Source organism: Benincasa hispida, chromosome 12, assembly GCF_027475165.1.
Source record: "Benincasa hispida cultivar pf3 chromosome 12, pf3_genome.v1.1, whole genome shotgun sequence".
Lineage (NCBI taxonomy): Eukaryota > Viridiplantae > Streptophyta > Magnoliopsida > Cucurbitales > Cucurbitaceae > Benincasa > Benincasa hispida.
Genome location: NC_143489.1, coordinates 74,819,401 through 74,828,540, shown reverse-complemented (window position 1 = coordinate 74,828,540; position 9,140 = coordinate 74,819,401). Strand labels below are relative to the sequence as shown.

The window sequence follows — 9,140 nt, the reverse complement described above, 5'->3', positions numbered from 1 at the left end:
TGATTGTATGTGGTCACTTTGTACCTGTGTGCATCATTCATCATCGCATAGGCAAGAAATAGAGACTTAGGAGTAAGTCCTATAGACATCATCACATACATCGCATGCATCCTAAAACTAGGAGTTATCGCATTTGCATTGGAAAATGAATTGTTGTCGCATGAGTGTAGCATGATCTCATAGCTTGAACGCAATCTCAGGAAGCACTTGCTAAAGACCTTCTCAACCCGTTCCTCCGCATACTCATTGTACTTTCGTTCTTATTGACTCTTTTCTCAATTCCACCGCATAGACTTTATACATTAAACAAACATACCAACCAATGCATTATTTTATTCGTCAACGCAAAGTAATCGAAAATTACCATCGCATACTATTTCCATAGTCCCTATGTTCGACCCTGGGCTAACCAGGCAACTTAGTAGGATTTATACATGGATCTTGCTAAGAGAACTTGCATGCACAATGCATATTCCACCATCGCATTCTACACCATTATTTCATCGCATTAACCACGCATCAGTAAGAAATGTCTTGCTTCCCATGGCCTTTTACAGTGCTCTTTATCACTTCAACTCTATTCTAGTTATGTATTCTTACTCTCGCAAGTGTTGGCCCTCTCTCCTTTGTGTTGCTTTCCGACAGTCTTCGATCTGCCTAGGAGCGATTTCTCTTGGCTTCACCTCGTCTCCTTGCTCTCTCTATCCTCTATGTATATGTGTAAACCCCAGACTTTCCTTGGATTATTTTCTCTTGTCACATATTGTAGGATGTTGGATTTAAGTTATTTTTGTTCCATTGTTGAAGAAAAATGGCAAAGCTTTTAGTTGAAGTTTTCTTTGATAATTTTGGAATTTAATAATAAATAAAAGAAAAGAAAGGAAATAAAGAAAAAGAAAAGAAAAGAAAAGAAAAAGGGAAAAGGAAAAAGGAAAAAAAAAGGAAATGGAAACACTATTCGACACTTAAAGGATTTAAGTGAGAACCCTAACTCATTTCAGCCCATTTCTCCATCATTTCCCAATAGATTTTCAGAGCATTTCGAGAGAGAGAGAGTGAACGACGAGGAAGAAGAAGCTTGCTGCAGGTGGGAGGTTGAAGAAGGGAGGAAAAAGTTCATGCAAGTGCAACCATGGAAGAATATGGGTTTAACTTGCCTATCTCTAGATTTTAAGTCGGTTTGAGCTACACAAGAAGAACTAAGAGGTGAGGCTTGACTTCCTTGAAAGCTAATCCATTTTCTAACAAATTTCATGAAGGAAGCTTGAGCTAAATCTGAGGTTAAGTTAATGGGTTTTGAAAAGGAAAATAGAGCACAAAATTTTCGTGCAAATTAGAAGGATCTCTGGTTTTCTCTTGTTTTTCGAAAATTATGGGGCATACAGGTTGAATTAGAAGCTCAATTGGGTATGGTTGGAAAGCTTATTCAATTTCTTATAACTTTCATTAAGAATTCGTTAGCCAAAAATGAATAAAATTAGGTTTAATTTCAGGAGAAAAGTAGAGGGTAGCAGAGAAGCACAAATCTATTTTTGTTGTGTTCGGGGGATTTTTGGACAAATCCGTTGGGAATCTCGTTTTTATTCCTTCAGGTAATTGTAGAGGTTTCCAAAATCAAGAGTTTGATATATAGAACATTAATTTTGGTCGAGTATTGAGGAAGTTAAGACTGTTTGAAGTTAGGTTTTTGAATCTGGAAAATCTGGAAAAAAATGGTGTGAAGTTTGATTTTATTCTAGAATTTATAATTCATGAGCATGGAAAGACAAGACGATTTATAGTTCTGATGCTCGATTTTGGTTTGTTTGACAGGCCAAGAGGAAATAGGCCGAGTCTACAGACCAGGGAACTAGCCAAGACTGTGAGTGACAAAACGAATTTCGAAAATGATTTCTAAACTGTAATTTATGCTTAAATGGTTTACATGCTTGAATATGAACTTATGAATATACATGATTTCTATGAATGGTTTCAAGCATAAGTTTTGAGCTTAGATTTTCTAATGAGGTTTATATACGAGCAAGTGATTATTGACTTCCTGAAAAGTAGTTGAAAAGATATCATTTAAAGTAAAGTATGTATTAGCGAGTACTGTTTAAAGATTTTTAGTTTTTCACGAGCAAGCTGAGTAAGCTTAAGTTTTATGGAAGATAAAGATAATCAGGCATGTTTTAATGTTTTCATGTGGTTTTCTGAGACTTTTATTGACTACATGACTAAGATATTGAGCCCAAGGCTATATGATACCGTTTGCACACAGGTTATATTCTGTTGTTAACGTTGAGTGTACTCCGTGACAACAATGCTGTTGTGAGTGCTGGGCGGGCTCCACTATGACAAAGACGATAGGAGTGCTGGGCGGGCCCCACTACATCGTAGAATTAGTAAATGTTAGTTGTACTGGACGTGCCTACACAATGTTGATTTGTCATGTTAGTTGAAATGTTTTATATACTTGATATGCCTTGCTAGATTTTAATGACGTACTTGCGGAATATTTGAGAAAGCTTTTATCGTTACACGTTTATATTTAACGCTTTGATTGAACAGATTTATAGGTTTAAAGGTTTATCACGTGTTCTGATTTGCAGATTTACAGTTTTAAATTTAGTCACTCACTGGGCTTCGTAGCTCACTCCTTCAAAATGTTTTCCCACTTTTCAGGTAGAGATCGAGCTCCCGGTGCTTGATATCTGCCAAAGTCTGTTTTCTGCTAAAAGCATCCAGATCAAGCTCCATTCGTGGGTGGAGTTGTACATTGTGTCTGTTTGTATTGTAAATTTCTTTATAAGAATTGGATAGTTTATGGTTGTGTAAGCACTAGATGTCGTGGTTGTGTAAACCCCAGTTGGATATATTTTTGGTTGTGATATCTCTATCAGGTTATTTTCCAAACCGAGTTATGTCAAGACTGCACTTCATGTGTGTCTAAAGGTTTTCAGGGATTCCGCTGTGTTGTGTTACATGTAAAGTATTTTATATCTAAGATTAGTATGGTTATCAGGTTCAACGATTAAACAGGGTCAACAGGTATCGTTAGAGGAGGACGATGTCTTTTGGCTTCACGCTATCTCTATGACTAAGCTAGCAGGTAGTTTGGGAGGGGGTGTGACGATTTGGTATCAGAGCGGTTAGCTTTATGGGAAATGAGACAGAGCAATTAGTGCTTAGAAGAATCTAGGAAGTAAATAGTTGGACATTGAGTCAGTTCAAATAGAACTAGCATAGTATGGTCCAAGTATAGATAAGAGTGAGTCCAGTCAGGAATAGAATGTGGGTAGAAGTTTAGTATCATGCATCTGAGTTAAGTATCTATAGCATGTCTGATGCGTTGATATGTTATAGGAGTCATGCCACCACGTACCAGCAGACGACGCAGGCAGAATCAGGATGGGATGCAGGACTCTACCCAAGGTCAATCTGAAAGGGGATCCAGTACCCCGAGAGATCAGACTGGAGCAGGAAATGAGCAGTTTTCTAGATTTTCACAAGAGGTAGGTAGGCTAGAGAGAGTAGAGCCTAGTGATCCGGAAAAGATGTATGGAATAGAACAACTGAAGAAATTAGGAGCGACAGTGTTTGAGGGTTCCACAGATCCAACTAACGTTGAGGTTTGGTTAAATATGCTTGAGAAATGCTTCGATGTGATGAGCTGTCTTGAGGAGCGAAAAGTCAGATTTGCCACATTTCTGCTGCAGAAGAAGGTAAAGGGATGGTGGAAATCCATTTTAGCCAGGTGCAGTGATGCACGTACGTTAGACTGGCAGACTTTCAAAGGCATATTCGAAGACAAGTATTATCCCAGCACATACTGTGAGGCAAAGAGAGATGAGTTCTTGGGGCAGAAGCAAGGGTGACTTTTAGTGGCCGAGTACGAGAGAAAGTGTACCGAGCTTTCACGGTATGCTGATGTGATTGTGGCATCTGAGAGTGATAGGTGTCAAAGGTTTGAAAGAGGGCTGTGTTTTGAGATACGTACCCTAGTTACAGCTATTGCTAATTGGATGGATTTTTCCCAGTTAGTAGAGACTGCCCTACGTGTGGAGCAGAGTATAACAGAGGGGAAGTCAGCAATGGAGCCTAGTTGTTGGGCTTCAATAGCTAGTGGTTTCCGAGGTCGTGAGCAGCGGAGGTTCACACTTGGAGTGAATGTTTCAGGTCGTCAAGACTTTAAGCATCGGTCTGGTGGACAGTCATCAAGGCAGATGAGTTCAGGTAGTGCCTATTAGAGGCAGAGCCAGAGAGCACTCAGTCAATCTGCTAGTTCAGCAGCAAGACCGCAGATGGGTTAGGAGTCCGTTGCTAGTGAAACCAGGAAAACCCCATGTGCAAGTTGTGGCAGGAATCATTGGGGTCAGTGTCTTATTGGTGTTGGTGTGTGTTACCAGTGTGGACAGCCAGGGCATTTCAAAAGAGACTGTCCACAACTGAGAGCAGCAGTTCAGAGGGACCAGGGTGTTGAGTCCCACACAGTTGAGCAGCTGAGAGTCTCAGCAGCTGCAGGAAAGGGCACCAGCGGTGTAAAGCAGAAAGGAGTTGTGAGGAGACCTAGGCAGCAGAGAAAAGTCTACGCTATGACTCAACAGGAAGTAGAGGGTGCACCAGACGTGATTACTGGTACGGTTTTTATTTGTAATATACCTACATGTGTTTTATTAGATCTAGGTGCTATGCATTCCTTTGTTTCTAGTATGTTTCCAACTAATCTAAATAGGATGCTAGAGAATTTATCTGAGGGTTTAGTTATATACACTCCAGTTGGTGATGTTTTACTAGTCAATTAAGTGCTGCGTGATTGTGAGGTTTTAGTAGAAGGTCTCAGTATGCTAGTGGATCTTTTTGCACTAGAGTTTCAGGTGTTGGATGTAATTTTGGGAATGGATTTCTTATTCATTCACCATGCTTCTATGGATTTCCATAGGAAGGAAGTGACTTTTAGGAAACCATGTTTGGCTGAAGTGGTTTTCAGGGGTGAGAGGAAGATTATTCCTACAAGTTTGATTTCAGCTCTGAAAGCTGAAAAGTTGTTGAGAAAGGGTTGCACAGCATTTCTTGCACACGTAGTAGAGGTGTAGGAAGAAAGCTGAAACCAGAAGATGTTCCTGTAGTGAACGAATTTCTTGATGTTTTTCTAGCTGATCTATTAGGTTTGCCACCTGATAGAAAGATGGAGTTCACCATTGAATTGTTACCAGAAATAACACCTATTTCACAAGCGCCGTACAGATTGGCTCCGAGTGAGCTTAAGGTGCAGTTACAAGAACTAGTTGACAAGGGATACATTAGGCCTAGTGTATCGTCTTATGGAGCTCCAGTGTTATTCGTGAAGAAGAAAGATGGTACCTCAGATTATGCATTGATTACAGGTAGTTAAAAAAGGTCACGATACGTAACAAGTATCCTCTACCATGCATTGATGACTTGTTTAACCAGTTAAGGGGAGCAGCAATGTTCTCTAAGATTGATTTGAGGTCAGGATACCACCAGTTAAAGGTTTGGGAATCAGATATTCCTAAGACAACATTCAAGATGAGGTATGGGCACTATAAATTTTTAGTGATGCCATTCGATTTAACGAATGCGCCAGCAGTTTTCATGGACCTCATGAATAGAATCTTCCATCAGTACTTAGATCAGTTTGTGATAGTGTTCATCGATGACATACTAGTTTACTCAATTGATAGGAAAGCCAATGAGAAACATCTGAGGACTGTTCTATAGACACTACGTGATAAACAGTTGTACGCTAAGTTCAGCAAATGTGAGTTCTGGTTGAAACAGATAGTGTTTTTAGGGCATGTAGTTTCAGCGGACGGAGTTAGTGTTGATCCATAGAAAGTGGAAGCTGTTGTCAATTGGGAGAGACCAGCTAGTGCAACAGAGGCACGTAGTTTCCTAGGCCTTGTTGGATACTACTGACGTTTTGTTGAGGATTTCTCACGATTAGCATTACCCTTGACAGCTTTGACAAGGAAGAATGTTAAGTTTGTGTGGTTGGATAAGTACGAACAGAGTTTCCAAGAGCTGAAGAATAGATTAGTGACATCACCTATTCTGACACTTCTTGTAACAGGGAAAGAGTATGTGATCTATTGTGACGCTTCGAGGAAATGATTAGGTTGTGTGCTTATGTAGGAAGGAAAGGTAATAGCTTATGCTTCAAGGCAGTTGAAGAACATGAGTGTAATTACCCTACCCATGATCTTGAGCTAGCAGCAGTTGTTTTAGCACTGAAGATCTGGAGACATTATTTATTTCGTGAGAAGTGCCACATTTTCAGAAATCATAAGAGCCTGAAGTATATCTTTGATCAGAAATAGCTGAATTTGAGACAAAGGCAATGGCTAGAACTGATTAAAGACTATGACTGTACCATTGAATACCATCCGAGTAAGGCTAACGTAGTGGCAGATGCATTAAGTAGGAAGTCGAGACTTTCGAAGATTGCCTTGTGTAGTATTCGAGCAACCTTGCTAAGTGAGTTAAGAGGTTTCAGGGCGGTTGTGACTACAGAGACTTCGGGGAGTCTTTTAGCTCAATTTCAGGTTAGGTCTTCTCTAGTAGCAGAGATTGTTAGAAGACAGCCAGAGGATAGTAACTTACAGAAGATGCTTGCAAAGTCCAAGCAAGGCCCAGAGGCAAAATTTGAGTTGAGAGCAGACGGAGCCATAGTTAAGCAGAGAAGACTATGCGGTACGAGTATTAGTGAGCTTAAGGGTGCTATACTAGAGGAAGCTCATAGTTCAGCTTATGTTTTTCATCCAGGAAGCACCAAGATGTACAGAACTTTAAAGAAAACTTATTGGTGGCCTGGTATGAAGCGAGAGATAGCCGAATATGTTGATAAATGTTTGATCTACCAACAGGTTAAACCAGTGAGACAGAGGCCAGGAGGACTCCCTAATCCACTACCAGTGCCAGAGTGGAACTGGGAGCATATTACCATGGATTTTCTGTTTGGATTACCTCGTACTACTAGTGGACATGATGGTATATGGCTAATAGTAGACAGACTCACCAAGACAGCGCGGTTTATACCGATTAAAGTGATGTCTACACTAGATCAGCTAGCTAAGCTATACATCGACAGGACTGTGAGTCAGCATGGAGTGCCAGTGTCCATAGTTTCAGATAGGGATCCGAGGTTGACTTCTAATTTTTGGCCTAGTGTGCAGAAAGCAATGGGAATAAAGTTGAAGTTCAATACAACGTTTCATCCCCAGACAGATGGTCAGTCAAAGAGGACCATCCAAACCTTAGAAGACATGTTGAGTGCATGTGTCCTTCAGTTTAAGGGAAGTTGGGATACCCACTTATTACTTATGGAGTTTGCTTATAATAACAACTATCAGTCTAGTATCGGCATGACACCATTCGAGGCTTTGTATGGCATACCATGCAGAACTCCTGTGTGCTAGAACGAAGTGGGAGAGCGAAAGCTAGTTGGTTCTGAGTTAGTACAAGTTACGTTAGACAATATTAAGTCGATTAGAGAGAACCTGAAGATAGCTCAAGATCGACAAAAGAGCTATGCAGATAAGCAACGAAGAAACTTAGAATTCCAGGTTGGAGATCAAGTTTTCTTAAAGTTATCTCCATGGAGAGGTGTTCTTTGCTTTGGGAGGAAGGGTAAGCTGAGTTCTAGATATATTGGTCCTTATCGGATAACAGAATGAGTTAGACCAACAGCCTATAGACTTGAGTTGCTAGCAGAACTTGCTCGAATACATGATGTTTTCCATGTGTCCATGTTGAGGAAATATATTCCAGATCCATCACATGTGTTGCAAGCACAACTGGTTGAGCTGAAAGAAGACTTGAGTTATAAAGAGGAAGCGGTTCAGATCCTCGACAAAAAGGAGCAAGTTTTTAGGAACAAAACGATCCCACTCGTGAAGGTCCTTTGGAGACATCACGGAGTGGAGGAGGCAACTTAGGAGTCAGAAGACCAGACGAGGAGGAGTTACCCGACACTCTTCACCTAAGGACTTTTAAATTTCGAGGACGAAATTTTATAACGGGGAGATAAGCTGTAAACCCGAGACTTTCCTTGGATTATTTGCTCTTGTCACATATTGTAGGATGTTGGATTTAAGTTTTTGTTGTTCCATTGTTGAAGAAAAATGGCAAAGCTTTTGGTTGAAGTTGTCTTTGATATTTTTGAATTTATTAATAAAGAAAAGAAAAGAAAGGAAATAAAGAAAAAGAAAAGAAAAGGAAAGGAAAAGGAAAAGGAAAAAGGAAAAAGGAAAAAAAACAAAAAAAAAAAGGAAATGGAAACCCTATTCGGCGCGTAAAGGGTTTAAAGTGAGAACCTTAACTCATTTCAGCCCATTTCTCCATCATTTCCCATCAGATTTTTAGAGAATTTCGAGAGAGAGAGTGAAGGACGAGGAAAAAGAAGCTTGCTGCAGGTGGGAGGTTGAAGAAGGGAGGAAAAAGTTCATGCAAGTGCAACCATGGAAGAATTTGGGTTTAACCTGCCTATCTCTAGTTTTTAGGTTGGTTTGAGCTACACAAAAAGAACTAAAAAGTAAGGCCTGACTTCCTTGAAATTTAATCCAATTTCTAACAAATTTTATGAAGGAAGCTTGAGCTAAATCTGAGGTTAAGTTAATGGGTTTTGAAAAGGAAAATAGAGCACAAAATTTTCGTACAAATCAGAAGGATCTCTGGTTTTCTCTGATTTTTCGAATATTTTGGGGTGTACAGGTTGAATTAGAAGCTCAATTGGGTATGGTTGGAAAGCTTATTCAATTTCGTATAACTTTCATGAGGAATTCATGAACCAAAAATACTAGAAGTAGATTTAATTTTAGGAGAAAAGTAGAGGGTAGTAGAGAAGCACGAATCTGTTTTTGCTGTGTTCGAGGGATTTCTGGATAAATCCTTTGGGAATATCGTTTTTATTCCTTTAGGTAAGTTGTAGAGGGTTCAAAAATGAAGAGTTTGATATATAGAACATTAATTTTGGTCAAGTAATGAGTGTTTGAATTTAGGGTTTTGAATCTTAAAAATCTGGAAAAAAAAAAGTGTGAAGTGTGATTTTATTCTAGAATTTAGAATTCATGAGCATGGAAAGACAAGAAAATTTATAGTTCTGATGCTCGATTTTGGTTTGTTTGACAGGCCAAGAGGAA

At 39.6% G+C, this 9,140-nt stretch overlaps 1 pseudogene; it reads left to right on the top strand.

Annotated features, from left to right (window-relative positions):
* The first annotated feature begins 3,350 nt into the window (after positions 1–3,350).
* Positions 3,351–7,418, top strand: LOC150032193 (uncharacterized; annotated as a pseudogene).
* The last annotated feature ends 1,722 nt before the right edge of the window (positions 7,419–9,140 follow it).